Below are 12,174 nucleotides of genomic sequence, written 5' to 3' on the forward strand. Positions count from 1 at the left end.
GACATGGAAGAAGGTGGATGCTAGAGACTTGACTGCAGTGAAAGTCTCTAACATCCTCCTTTGATACCATGGTCTCTCCATTAAGTCAGGTAACATAAGGTTGACCTGCTTACTGGAGAGACCATGGTGTGTGCTGTAGGTGATGGTGGCTACAGCACACAGGGAGAGTAAGTAAACAGTTAGTATATAAAAAATGTTAGAGAATGTTATGGGATTTAGATGGAAGTGATCCGAGGCGAATAGTGGACTGGGGTGATGAAGGAAATGGAGAGGGGGAGGAAGAGGAGGGATAAGGTGATGAAGTGTGTGTAGTTGGATGTGAGGATTGTTTCGGATTTGGAGAGGACGTCTGTAAGGTTTGGTTTATGCGCCGGTGGTGTTTTGGTTTCCATGGAAGTGGCGGATCGCGGTGGTTAATGGTGGTGTGAAATTTTGGTAAATGAGTTATGTTGGTTTGAAATAGTTGGTGTCTATTAGGTGTTTATGGGTAAGGTGGAATGTGGAGGAGGTGAAGGAATTGGTCTCTTTGACCTCTTTGTTCAAGCTTAGCTTTTATGATTATTAAACACTTGTTGATCCAATTATTTATGTTTTGAGAAGTGTATAATTCTGAGTCACTTAAGAAATTTATTAAACAAAGATGGTGAGTTCCATCCTTTTTGATTTCTGAAGAAACACTAACCGGACCCCTGGCAGATTACGGATAACCTGGGGGTTAGATAGATGTTTCCCACGAGGGGTTAGACCCGGCAAAGATGGTTCTTCTGATAACCTGCAAAACAGACACCGTGAGCTCGTCACTGAGAAGGAGGGGGTTCCTCCTTGTGACCACCCTCGGGCGTGAGAATCAGACTAGATTGCTCTTTAAATATAAATGTATATTAAGAGATTGCTAGAGCAGATATCAGGTATAATATGATGATAATGTGATAAGATATGATAAGATGAGATGATCATACCATTTGGGGTATTTATAGCCGAAGGTAGGTTTCCAAGGAGGTGTGGCCGGCTGAATAGTATTCCTGTTCTACCAACTGTAGCCTACGCACGTGCCCTGCTGGTAGTTGGTGGGTAGGCAGCGGCTGACATTGACCAGGCCTGCTGTGTACTATTCCTTTTCCACCAACTGCCGGCTATGCACGTGGTATGACAGGAGTTGATGAGTAGGCAGCGGCTAATAGTGACATACAGTACAAGAGCATGCTGCTCGCCATACTGTTGTCAATAAGCTGTCATATCTTTAGTCAGATCTTTTGCCCATACCTCGTCAGGTACAGTACAAAAGATCTTCCCGTATCGTACGGACTGGCTTTTGGGCGGGAGTATTCCCCCTCCCGCCTTTGTGCGGGATTGTTCCCGGCTTTGCTCATTCCTTCAGGTGACACTGAATGATTGAGAGCTAAGTGCCTTGTGCGTGTAGCCTTGCTGCGCGGTGGCCTTCCCTGATGGCTTGTATCCGCAGCTGCGGGAACAGGCAGAGTACTTCACCATTGGGAGGCATTTCCTGCGGGAACAGCTTGCGTACTGCGCGTAAGGACGTCACGTCTCTGAGCATGGTGGGTCCTGCGTATCCAGTTGGTTTCTGCGCAGACGTCTCTTTTGAAGGTGAGTCTTGCGGGTCCAACTGGGCTCTGCTGGGACCTACCTCTTCAAGTCCCCCCAGTCCAATGTTCTTCTCATGAATGTTTAATAAAGTGAGGTGAACTTTTGGACTTAAGCAAAGGGTTTTGAAAAGGGTTTTTTAAGGTTTTCCATGGGGATTCTTCCCGCGGAAGTCCTTGTCACTTGCTGAAATTCCCGACTTTCCTGCTTGATTTTTGGGTATGATGCGGGTAGGTCTGTAACCTCCTCGCAAGTCAGGAGCGTTGAGTCCCACTTGTGTGGATTCTCCATGAGGTTTTGGTAGTTTTGAACATAGTGATCAATTATGTTAAAACAACCAATTCCATCTTGGAGCTTCAAACAATCTAGTTCTCGATGTTCCCGCTATGCGGGGATGTTATTCCCGTTTCCGCAAGCATGGCCCAGAAGATCCTTCTTGGTTTCAATTCCCTGCGGAGTGCTAGGTATGTGAAGGGTTTCGCCTTGACACTGTACCCGCACTCGTCTTATAGTTACTTTACTTCCAAGGTATTCCTGGCTTCAATTCCCTGCGGGTGCTAAGTATGTGAAGGGTTTTGCCTTGACACTGTACCCGCACCCGTCTTATAGTTACTTGGTTGCCGAGGTATTCTTGGCTTCAATTCCCTGCAGGTGCTAAGTATGTGAAGGGTTTTGCCTTAACACTGTACTCGCACCTGTCTTATAATTAATGGTACGCGTCATTTCAATAGCTGTTGCCAGCTTGCTTTTTGCCACGTGTCATAGTTTCATTGCACCTTCGATTTCTCTCTCTTCCGCATTAAATTCATCACATTAATTGCGATTAGTATATAAAGGGGGAGAGGGTTCTTTGTAATCCACACTTTCACTTTTCTCTTCATCTTCAAAACGATTTCCGGCGAATACTCACCTTTTCAGGCAAGCATTCTCTTGAAATCGTTTTCTTCTTTCATCTGAAAGATGTCTTCTCGTGATCTCGAATCTACAGCCCAGGAGGCTGGGGTGTTCGCCGATGACAAGAGTACTGCTGGCGAGTGCCAGTGTGCTCTGCCTGTCGATCTGTATCAGTACATCGTCAGGAAGTTCATGCTCGAGTCTTTCGAGCCTGAGTTTCCTAAACCCCATCAGACGGAGTATGATGCCCCCAGAGGCAAGATCGGGGTATATGCTGCATTCTTTGTTTATGGGAATCTTAGGTTCCCATTGACAAAGTTTGTGTACCGTGTCCTGGAAAGGCACGGTGTACACCTGACCGAGGTGCACCCGATGGCGATTGCGAAGATTTGCCACTTCGAGTGGGTGTGCCGGATTCTGGGCATTGAGCCCTATGTCGACCGCCTGATGACCTTCTACTCCTGGAGGTGCATCCAGGGGTGGTATACTCTGATAACCCGGATCAAGGGTTTGAAGATTAGCGCAACCGAGCGTAGTCTTCGCTCGTGGAAGCGGGAGTTCTTCTACATCTCCGCTCGCGCCATCCCCCTTGCCATGAAATTCAAGAATGGGCAAGCACTTCCCAGCCTTCACGCCTCCAACTACCAGGAGGCGGAATGGTTCTCGAAGATATCCCGAGTCCAATCTCCGGTTTACAGGTTTGCGGAGTCCGGGATGGTGATGCTCGGGATGAGCCGGGTGTGGAAGGATGCGGATGTGCAAAAGATCCCAATCGTCCTTGAATAAGGTTCGAACTCTGTTCCTTACGGTATGCTCTGTTTCTTTTTGTTGATTTAGAATCTCTTCTAACTTCTTTCCTGTTTATTTCAGAGGGGAACGACTTGCAGTCGCTCCTATATCCGCGGGAGGCTGACAGTCCCGCTCGGATGGGTACTCGTGCTCTAGATGAGAACAAGTTGCCCATCCTAGAACAAACGGCGGATCGGTTCGTGGAGGTCTACCCGCTAGGCCACGAGATCCTGAGCGCCAGGCGGCCAGGTAAGGCGTTATTCAACCCTCGACCCCTCAATGTTGAAACCTCTGCTGGAATTCCTCTAATCTTATGTTCTGATGAGGAATCCGCAGATGGTCCTCCGTTGGTGCGAAAGAAGAAGGCTGCCGGCGGGAAGGGAAAGGAGAAGGTGGCCTCCACTGCCGATCCGGTGCCTCGGTCTGACTCAGAGGCCGAGAGCGAGGAGGTGGCGGGGAACCCGGGTGGTGATAGGACCACTGCTCCGGAGGCTGCGACTGTCACCTCCGGAGAGCCCCGGATGACGACGGTGAGCGGCGCAAAAAGGCCGGCTCCATCGGGTTCGTCCCCGCCTGTCCGCACTTTCAGGCTCAAGAAAACCCGTAAGTACAAACTTTATTTTTAACTTCATAGCTTAATATCATTAATACTTGTCTTCTTTTTTGTGCAGGCGTGGATGTTGACGCATTCCAGGGTGGAACGCAGAGGAGTACCCCTCCGCCCATGACGGTAGGCTTGGTCAGCCTACCTGAGGCGACGACCCAGGCTGCTGCGCCTGCGCCTGCTTCCGCTGGTTCAGTTGCTCACTCCGTTGAGCCGACTGTTCCAGCTGTGATGACATCACAGCCGGCTGTCAGTGCCATTTTTACCGCATCTTTCACTGAGCCGGCGGTTACTTTTGCTGCGGATTCCGCAGCGGCGACCGCGGCGGCTTTTACCATGCCTCCGTCATCGGCAACGACGGCCGATCCTTCAGGTATGCATGGGGCTTATCGCCAACCTCTGCCTCCTTCCCATCTGCCTGACCTCTTGGATGGATTTTGTGACACCCGGTAAATTCCCAATCCCTTAAACCAAGTAATCAACCTAAATATTAGGTAATTATGTTATATGCGCCTTGCGCGAGCGCGCCATATTAGAATCAGCGCGTGCATTTGTTATGTGCGCCATGCGCGAGCGCGCTATGTTAATCAGCGCGTGCATTTGTTATGTGCGCCCTGCGCGTGCGCGCTATATTAGAATCAGCGCGGGCAATTGTTATGTTCGCCCTGCGCGAGCGCGCTATGTTAGAGTCAGCGCGGGCACGTTATGTGCGCCCTGCGCGAGCGCGCGATGTAAAAACCAGCGTGGGCATATGTTATATGCGCCATGCGCTAATGTTTTGGCTTTATGTTTTCATGTAACTTAACTTTATGTTGTCTAATGGGTTGACCGTCCCGCATGATGCTAAGGCGGGTGCATCCCAAATCGTTTATGCGCGTGCGGAAAGGGAACTAACCTCCCCGCATGGCGGGAACATTGAGAGCTAGTTTGTCTGAAGCTCCCAGATGGAATTGACTTCAACATGACTGATCACTATGTTGAAATACCAAGACCACCTGGAGAATCTACAAATGAAACTCAATGTCCCTAACTGCGAGAAGGTTACGCACCTACCCGCAGCAAAGAAATGTCCTTCACGCAGAAAGCTATGCGCACAAAGTTATACGCGCAGAACACTTAGCCTAATCTCCAGATTTAAGGAGGATTATTCCCGCCCAAAAGGAAACAGTAGCGTGTTTCAGAGATTTCTACTTTTTACTGTACACTGACAAAAGTGCCTGAAAAAGCATACTGTAACATGAAAAGTCAACTGTCAGCCACCCTATTCTCACCAACCACAGACCTGCATGTCATGTCCAAATCAAATCAAAATCTTTTATCCACTCCTCCACTTTTAAATAAATAATAATAATTTCCATACTTTATCATCATTACACCTAGGTATGAAAAGATTACAATCCCCTAAAGCAAGGGATTGTGTTCCCTTGAGTTTGCCTATAAATATGTAACCTAAATTATCACCCAAAACACACTTCAAAGAACTGCAAACTTGCACTAATCCTCTCCCAAGCATCCGTTGTTTTCATTTCCGATCCTGTTACTAGGTAAGCCGAGAATATAACCTTGAGATCTACTTTTCAACCCTTATATTCTCCTATTTCTTGATCTTAATATATATACTTCTTGTTATTTAATCGTATTCTAGACCTTCAATTCCGAGGCCAACACCAAGAAAACCCGAATCTCGATTAATCCCTTAACAAGAACCACAGGTGAGTCTCACAGCCCCTATTTTCACTGTTTTCACTACTTTTAAACTGTTTTCGGGGCGAGGGACACGTACTTAAATAATGTTTTATCATGGTATACTTACAAGCTATGCAAGCGATTATGTGTTTAAATTATGTTTCATGATGAGCAATGCAAACGGTTATCTATGGTTTTCGATGAGAGTGCGATACGAGTAAGTGATCACTTTACCATTGGAACTCTAAGGGTAGGGACTGCTGGTTTGATCCACCCACTCGTAGGGGTCGCACCTCTTACACAGACGAGTGCCTAGCACGGGGCAGTACTATGGGATTGAGCCCGCTCGTAGAGGTCGCTCCTCTTACGCAGACGAGCGCCTTGTTTTCCGGCACAACGTCCACGCGTAACCCGCGGGACGGTATTATTCGCTCGTAGTGGCAGCGCCACTTACACAGACGAGCACGATTTTTCAGAAGTGTCCGCGCGTAACCCGCGGGACAGTATTACTTATTTCGCTCGTAGTGGCAGCGCCACTTACACAGACGAGCACAGTTCCCAGAAATGTTCGCGCGTAACCCGCGGAACGATTTTATCAGAATATGTTGATAGAACTATGTTTTACCAAGCATGTGTTTTAATGATGCTATCAGAATTATGTTTCAGAATGATTTTTATCAAGATTATGATGCAATACGATTTATCAAGTTACTAAAACTTGTGAACTCATTCAGTTTATACTGATTCAAATGTTTTTACGTGTCTTTCAGGAGATAACTAGGTAGCGCATGGAGTCACACTTAGAGCACCTCACGCTGAACATCTAAAACTAGCTTTTTGGAAGATTTTAGTTCTATCCCTTCGATGCGCGCGGTTGTTCCCGCCGCGCAAGGGGATATGGCGTGGAAATCTTCAACAGTGTTTACACTTGGATGTTTTTATGTAATTTTTAAACAATGTAATGTATTTGTATTAAACATTTCACGCGAAATGAAAATCTTACTTTGAATGTTTGCAATGGCCCGTGCTTAAGTATCAATCCCCACTCGCGCGCGCCCGGCTGTTTCCGCCGTTCAGGGCCGGGTGTGACAGATTGGTATCAAAGCACTGGTTATAGCGAACTAGGAAAAGAAGTTTTAACCTAGACTATAACCGTTGGGGAATCGCATGAAATATTTTTCAAAGAAAATATTTTCAAAAGAAACTATACACACACGTAGGAACACGGGTCGCACAGTGTCTAGTGAATAAAGATAAAGAACATTATGTGCTTAGAGTACATGCGCTAAGTTTAATATATTTTCACTCTTTTAAAGCGAGAATGCCTCCAACTAGAGCCAAGGGAATTACCATGACACCCGAGGAACTCGCGGAAATAATCGCGCAGGCGATCGCGACACATGAGGCCAGCATGGCCGAATCTAGTCAGGGTCGTCAGAACGAGACCCCAGAACCCGAATCAGGAGCCTTGGACAAAGGGTGCTCCTATAAGACATTTATGACCTGTAGGCCTTGGCCATTCAAGGGTACCGAAGGGGCCATTGGGCTCTACAACTGGATTGACAAGATGGAGACAGTTCTCTCCATTAGCGGTTGTAGTGAGAGCCAGAAGGTCCTTTACGCGACCTGCATGTTCCAAGAAGCAGCTTCGTCTTGGTGGAAGCTTCAAGTGAAGACTTTGGGGCGAGAAGTTGCTCTTCACAAGACCTGGGAAGAACTGAAGGAAATGATGATGAGAAAGTTCTGCTCTCGCGCAGAAATCCAGAGTCTGCAGCAGGAATTCTGGAACCACACCATGGTAGGAACGGATATCGACGCCTACAACAACCGGTTCAACGAGCTTTGCCAGTTGGTGCCAGACATGGCAAACACGGAGGAAAAGAAGATCGAGAGGTATATCTTTGGGTTACCTCATGTTGTTAGGGTTCCGCTCAACGCCGCAGCGCCTCCAACCTTTGATGAGGCGGTAGCGCGGGCCATCACCCTTACAAGGGATACGGTCCGTGCGGGTATGTTGACTACGCGCGGAAACGAGCAGCGAACCTCTGACTCCAAGAGGAAATGGAACTCTCACCACCGAGGGTCCGACTCCAAGCAGCCACCGTTCAAGAAGCAGGAGAGCGCAAGGGTTTACGCGATCCAAGCAGCGGAGCCATCAAGGAAAGGATACAGCGGGCCTTACCCATGGTGCAACAAATGCAAGTTTCACCACGAGGGTGAATGCGCGAGCATCACGTGCGCCAAATGTAACAGGCCAGGGCATAAGACGGTGAATTGCCGTGCTAAGGAAGCTGGAGCCAGTGACAACTGCTACGCATGCGGGAAGCCAGGGCATTTTAGTCGGGATTGCTCGCAAAAGGGAAACCAAGCTCGCGGGAAAGCTTTTGTGATCGGCGCGGGCGAAGCTAAAGAAGAGCCGAATGTGGTAACCGGTACGTTTTTACTTAACGGCCATTTTGCATCTGTCTTATTTGATACTGGCGCTGACCTAAGTTTTATATCCGCTGAGTTTAAAGATTCCCTAGGCCTAGCAACCAGTAGGCTAGACACACCTTATACTATAGAACTAGCCAATGGTAGGCAGTTATGCGCGAACGAAAGAACTGAGCAATGTGTAATAGTCATGGGAGGTCACGGGTTCAATATTAACTTGTTGCCAATAGACTTGGGAAGTTTTGACATGGTAGTAGGTATGGATTGGTTAGTCGAGAACCACGCAGAGGTTATTTGCCATGAGAAGCAGGTTCGGATCCCACTGTTGAACGGAGAAACCTTGGTAATTCAAGGGGAAAGAAGGGGAGTTGCGACGAAACTGATTTCGTGCCTAAAGGCGCGCAAGTGCCTAAGGAAAGGGTGCTACGCCTTCCTGGCGCATGTCGTAGAGAAGAAAGGAGATGAGCGAAGAATTGAAGACTTACCAGTAGTGCGCGAATTTCCAGAAATTTTTCCTGAAGATTTGCCCGGATTACCGCCGCCGCGACAAATCGAATTTCGTATTGATTTAGTCCCAGGAGCTGCGCCAGTAGCTCGAGCGCCTTATCGATTAGCTCCATCTGAGATGCAAGAGCTATCCAATCAGCTACAGGAACTATTGGATAAGGGTTTCATACGCCCAAGCTTTTCACCTTGGGGAGCTCCAGTACTGTTTGTTAAGAAGAAGGATGGTTCGTTCAGAATGTGTATTGACTATAGGGAACTGAACAAGCTGACAGTCAAGAATCGGTACCCCTTACCGAGGATTGACGACTTATTTGACCAGTTGCAGGGATCCAGTTATTATTCGAAGATAGATCTACGGTCAGGATACCACCAACTTAGGGTCCATGAGGAAGATGTGCCGAAAACAGCCTTCCGAACTAGATACGGCCATTATGAGTTCTTAGTGATGCCTTTCGGGCTAACTAATGCGCCGGCTGTATTCATGGATCTGATGAACCGCGTGTGCAAACCATACTTGGACAAGTTTGTGATTGTGTTTATAGATGATATTCTGATTTACTCTCGGACCAAGGCCGAGCATGAGCAACACCTGAGATTGATTTTGGAATTGTTGAGGAAAGAAAAGTTATATGCGAAGTTTTCCAAGTGTGAGTTTTGGCTTAGAGAAGTTCACTTTCTCGGTCACGTTGTAAACGAGAAAGGAATACACGTCGATCCTTCCAAGGTCAAGGCCATCGAAAACTGGGAAGCGCCAAAAACCCCAACTGAGGTGAGGCAATTCCTAGGACTAGCTGGCTACTATCGACGCTTCATTGAGAACTTCTCCAAGATAGCTCTACCTCTGACCGCGCTAACTCAGAAAGACAAGAAGTTTGTTTGGGGCGAAAATCAGGAAGCAGCATTTCAAATGTTAAAACAGAAGTTATGTATTGCGCCAATTTTGTCTCTGCCCGAGGGGACGGATGACATCGTCGTTTACTGCGACGCTTCACATCAGGGACTCGGATGTGTCCTTATGCAGCGAGACAAAGTCATAGCATATGCCTCGCGCCAACTCAAGACCAATGAAAAGAACTACACAACGAATGATCTGGAACTTGGAGCGGTTGTCTTCGCGCTAAAAATTTGGCGCCATTACCTCTATGGTACAAAGTGTATAATCTTTACGGATCACAAGAGCCTTCAACATATATTTGATCAAAAGGATTTAAACATGAGGCAACGAAGATGGGTGGAGTTGTTGAATGATTATGATTGTGAAATTAAGTACCACCCTGGAAAGGCGAATGTGGTAGCAGACGCGCTAAGTAGGAAGGAGCGAATAAAAACGCTACGAGTCAAGGCTCTGAGGTTGACCATTCGCGCAGATCTCTCTACCCGCATCCGAGACGCTCAGCAAGAAGCCTTGAAACCAGAGTTTGTTAAAAACGAATCCCTTGGGGGTATGGTTAAGGATTTGGAGCTCAAAGAGAACGACACTCGATATTTTGCTAACCGCATATGGGTCCCTCTCAAGGGAGGATTGCGCGAGCAAGTATTAAACGAAGCTCACAAGACGCGGTATTCCGTACATCCTGGCGCAGACAAGATGTACCAAGATGTTAAAGTGCTGTATTAGGGGCCCAATCTTAAAGGCGCCATCGCGACGTATGTCAGTAAGTGCCTGACGTGTTCGAAGGTGAAGGCTGAATACCAGAAGCCGTCGGGGTTACTTCAGCAGCCAGAAATTCCCATGTGGAAGTGGGAACAAATCTCTATGGACTTCATCACCAAACTGCCAAGAACACCTGGGGGTTATGACACGATCTGGGTTATTGTAGATCGGCTAACTAAGTCAGCGCACTTCCTGCCGATCAAGGAAACCGATAAGATGGAAAAGTTAGCCCAATTGTATATTCGAGAAGTAGTTTCAAAACATGGAGTCCCAGTGTCCATCATTTCTGATAGAGACAGTCGGTTCACCTCAAGGTTTTGGAGATCGTTACAAGGGGCTTTAGGTACTCGTCTTGACATGAGTACGGCATATCATCCCCAAACGGATGGGCAAAGCGAGCGAACAATCCAGACATTGGAAGATATGCTGCGCGCGTGCGCAATCGATTTCGAAGGTAGCTGGGATACTCACCTCCCATTGATTGAATTTTCTTACAACAACAGTTATCACACAAGCCTCAAGGCTGTGCCGTTTGAAGCTTTGTATGGGCGCAAGTGTAGATCCCCACTCTGCTGGGCTGAAGTGGGTGACAAGCAAATGACTGGTCCAGAATTGATCCAAGAAACAACAGACAAGATTTTTCAGATACGGGATCACCTTAAGACAGCTCGCGACAGACAGAAGAGCTACGCAGATGTGCGAAGGAAACCGTTGGAGTTTCAAGTAGGGGATAGAGTACTTTTGAAAGTCTCTCCATGGAAAGGAGTCCCCCGTTTCGGCAAGCGAGGAAAGTTGAATCCGCGCTACATTGGACCATTTGAGATCCTGGAAAGGATCGGTCCGGTTGCTTATAAACTCCGTTTACCCGCCGAACTCAGTGGAGTTCATGATACGTTCCATGTATCCAACCTCAAAAAGTGCTTATCTGACGAAACGTTGATTTTGCCGTTGGAAGAGATTCACATCGACAAACAACTGCACTTCGTAGAAGAACCTATAGCATAACCGATTGGAAAGAACAACAGTTACGCAGAAGCAGAATCAAGTTAGTAAAGGTTCAATGGAACTCAAGGCGTGGGCCTGAATTCACTTGGGAAAGAGAAGATCAAATGCGCATGAAATACCCACACCTCTTTCAGAGCATGGCTTCTGCCAGCAACGTCTCCTAAATTTCGGGACGAAATTCTCTTAACAGGGGGAAAATGTGACACCCGGTAAATTCTCAATCCCTTAAACCAAGTAATCAACCTAAATATTAGGTAATTATGTTATATGCGCCTTGCGCGAGCGCGCCATATTAGAATCAGCGCGTGCATTTGTTATGTGCGCCCTGCGCGAGCGCGCTATGTTAATCAGCGCGTGCATTTGTTATGTGCGCCCTGCGCGTGCGCGCTATATTAGAATCAGCGCGGGCAATTGTTATGTTCGCCCTGCGCGAGCGCGCTATGTTAGAGTCAGCGCGGGCACGTTATGTGCGCCCTGCGCGAGCGCGCGATGTAAAAACCAGCGTGGGCATATGTTATATGCGCCATGCGCGAATGTTTTGGCTTTATGTTTTCATGTAACTTAACTTTATGTTGTCTAATGGGTTGACCGTCCCGCATGATGCTAAGGCGGGTGCATCCCAAATCGTTTATGCGCGTGCGGAAAGGGAACTAACCTCCCCGCATGGCGGGAACATTGAGAGCTAGTTTGTCTGAAGCTCCCAGATGGAATTGACTTCAACATGACTGATCACTATGTTGAAATACCAAGACCACCTGGAGAATCTACAAATGAAACTCAATGTCCCTAACTGCGAGAAGGTTACGCACCTACCCGCAGCAAAGAAATGTCCTTCACGCAGAAAGCTATGCGCACAAAGTTATACGCGCAGAACACTTAGCCTAATCTCCAGATTTAAGGAGGATTATTCCCGCCCAAAAGGAAACAGTAGCGTGTTTCAGAGATTTCTACTTTTTACTGTACACTGACAAAAGTGCCTGAAAAAGCATACTGTAACATG

Source organism: Bidens hawaiensis, unplaced genomic scaffold, assembly GCF_021521415.1.
Source record: "Bidens hawaiensis isolate Kalapana, Puna unplaced genomic scaffold, B.hawaiensis_p1.1 tig00004282_1, whole genome shotgun sequence".
Taxonomy (NCBI): domain Eukaryota; kingdom Viridiplantae; phylum Streptophyta; class Magnoliopsida; order Asterales; family Asteraceae; genus Bidens; species Bidens hawaiensis.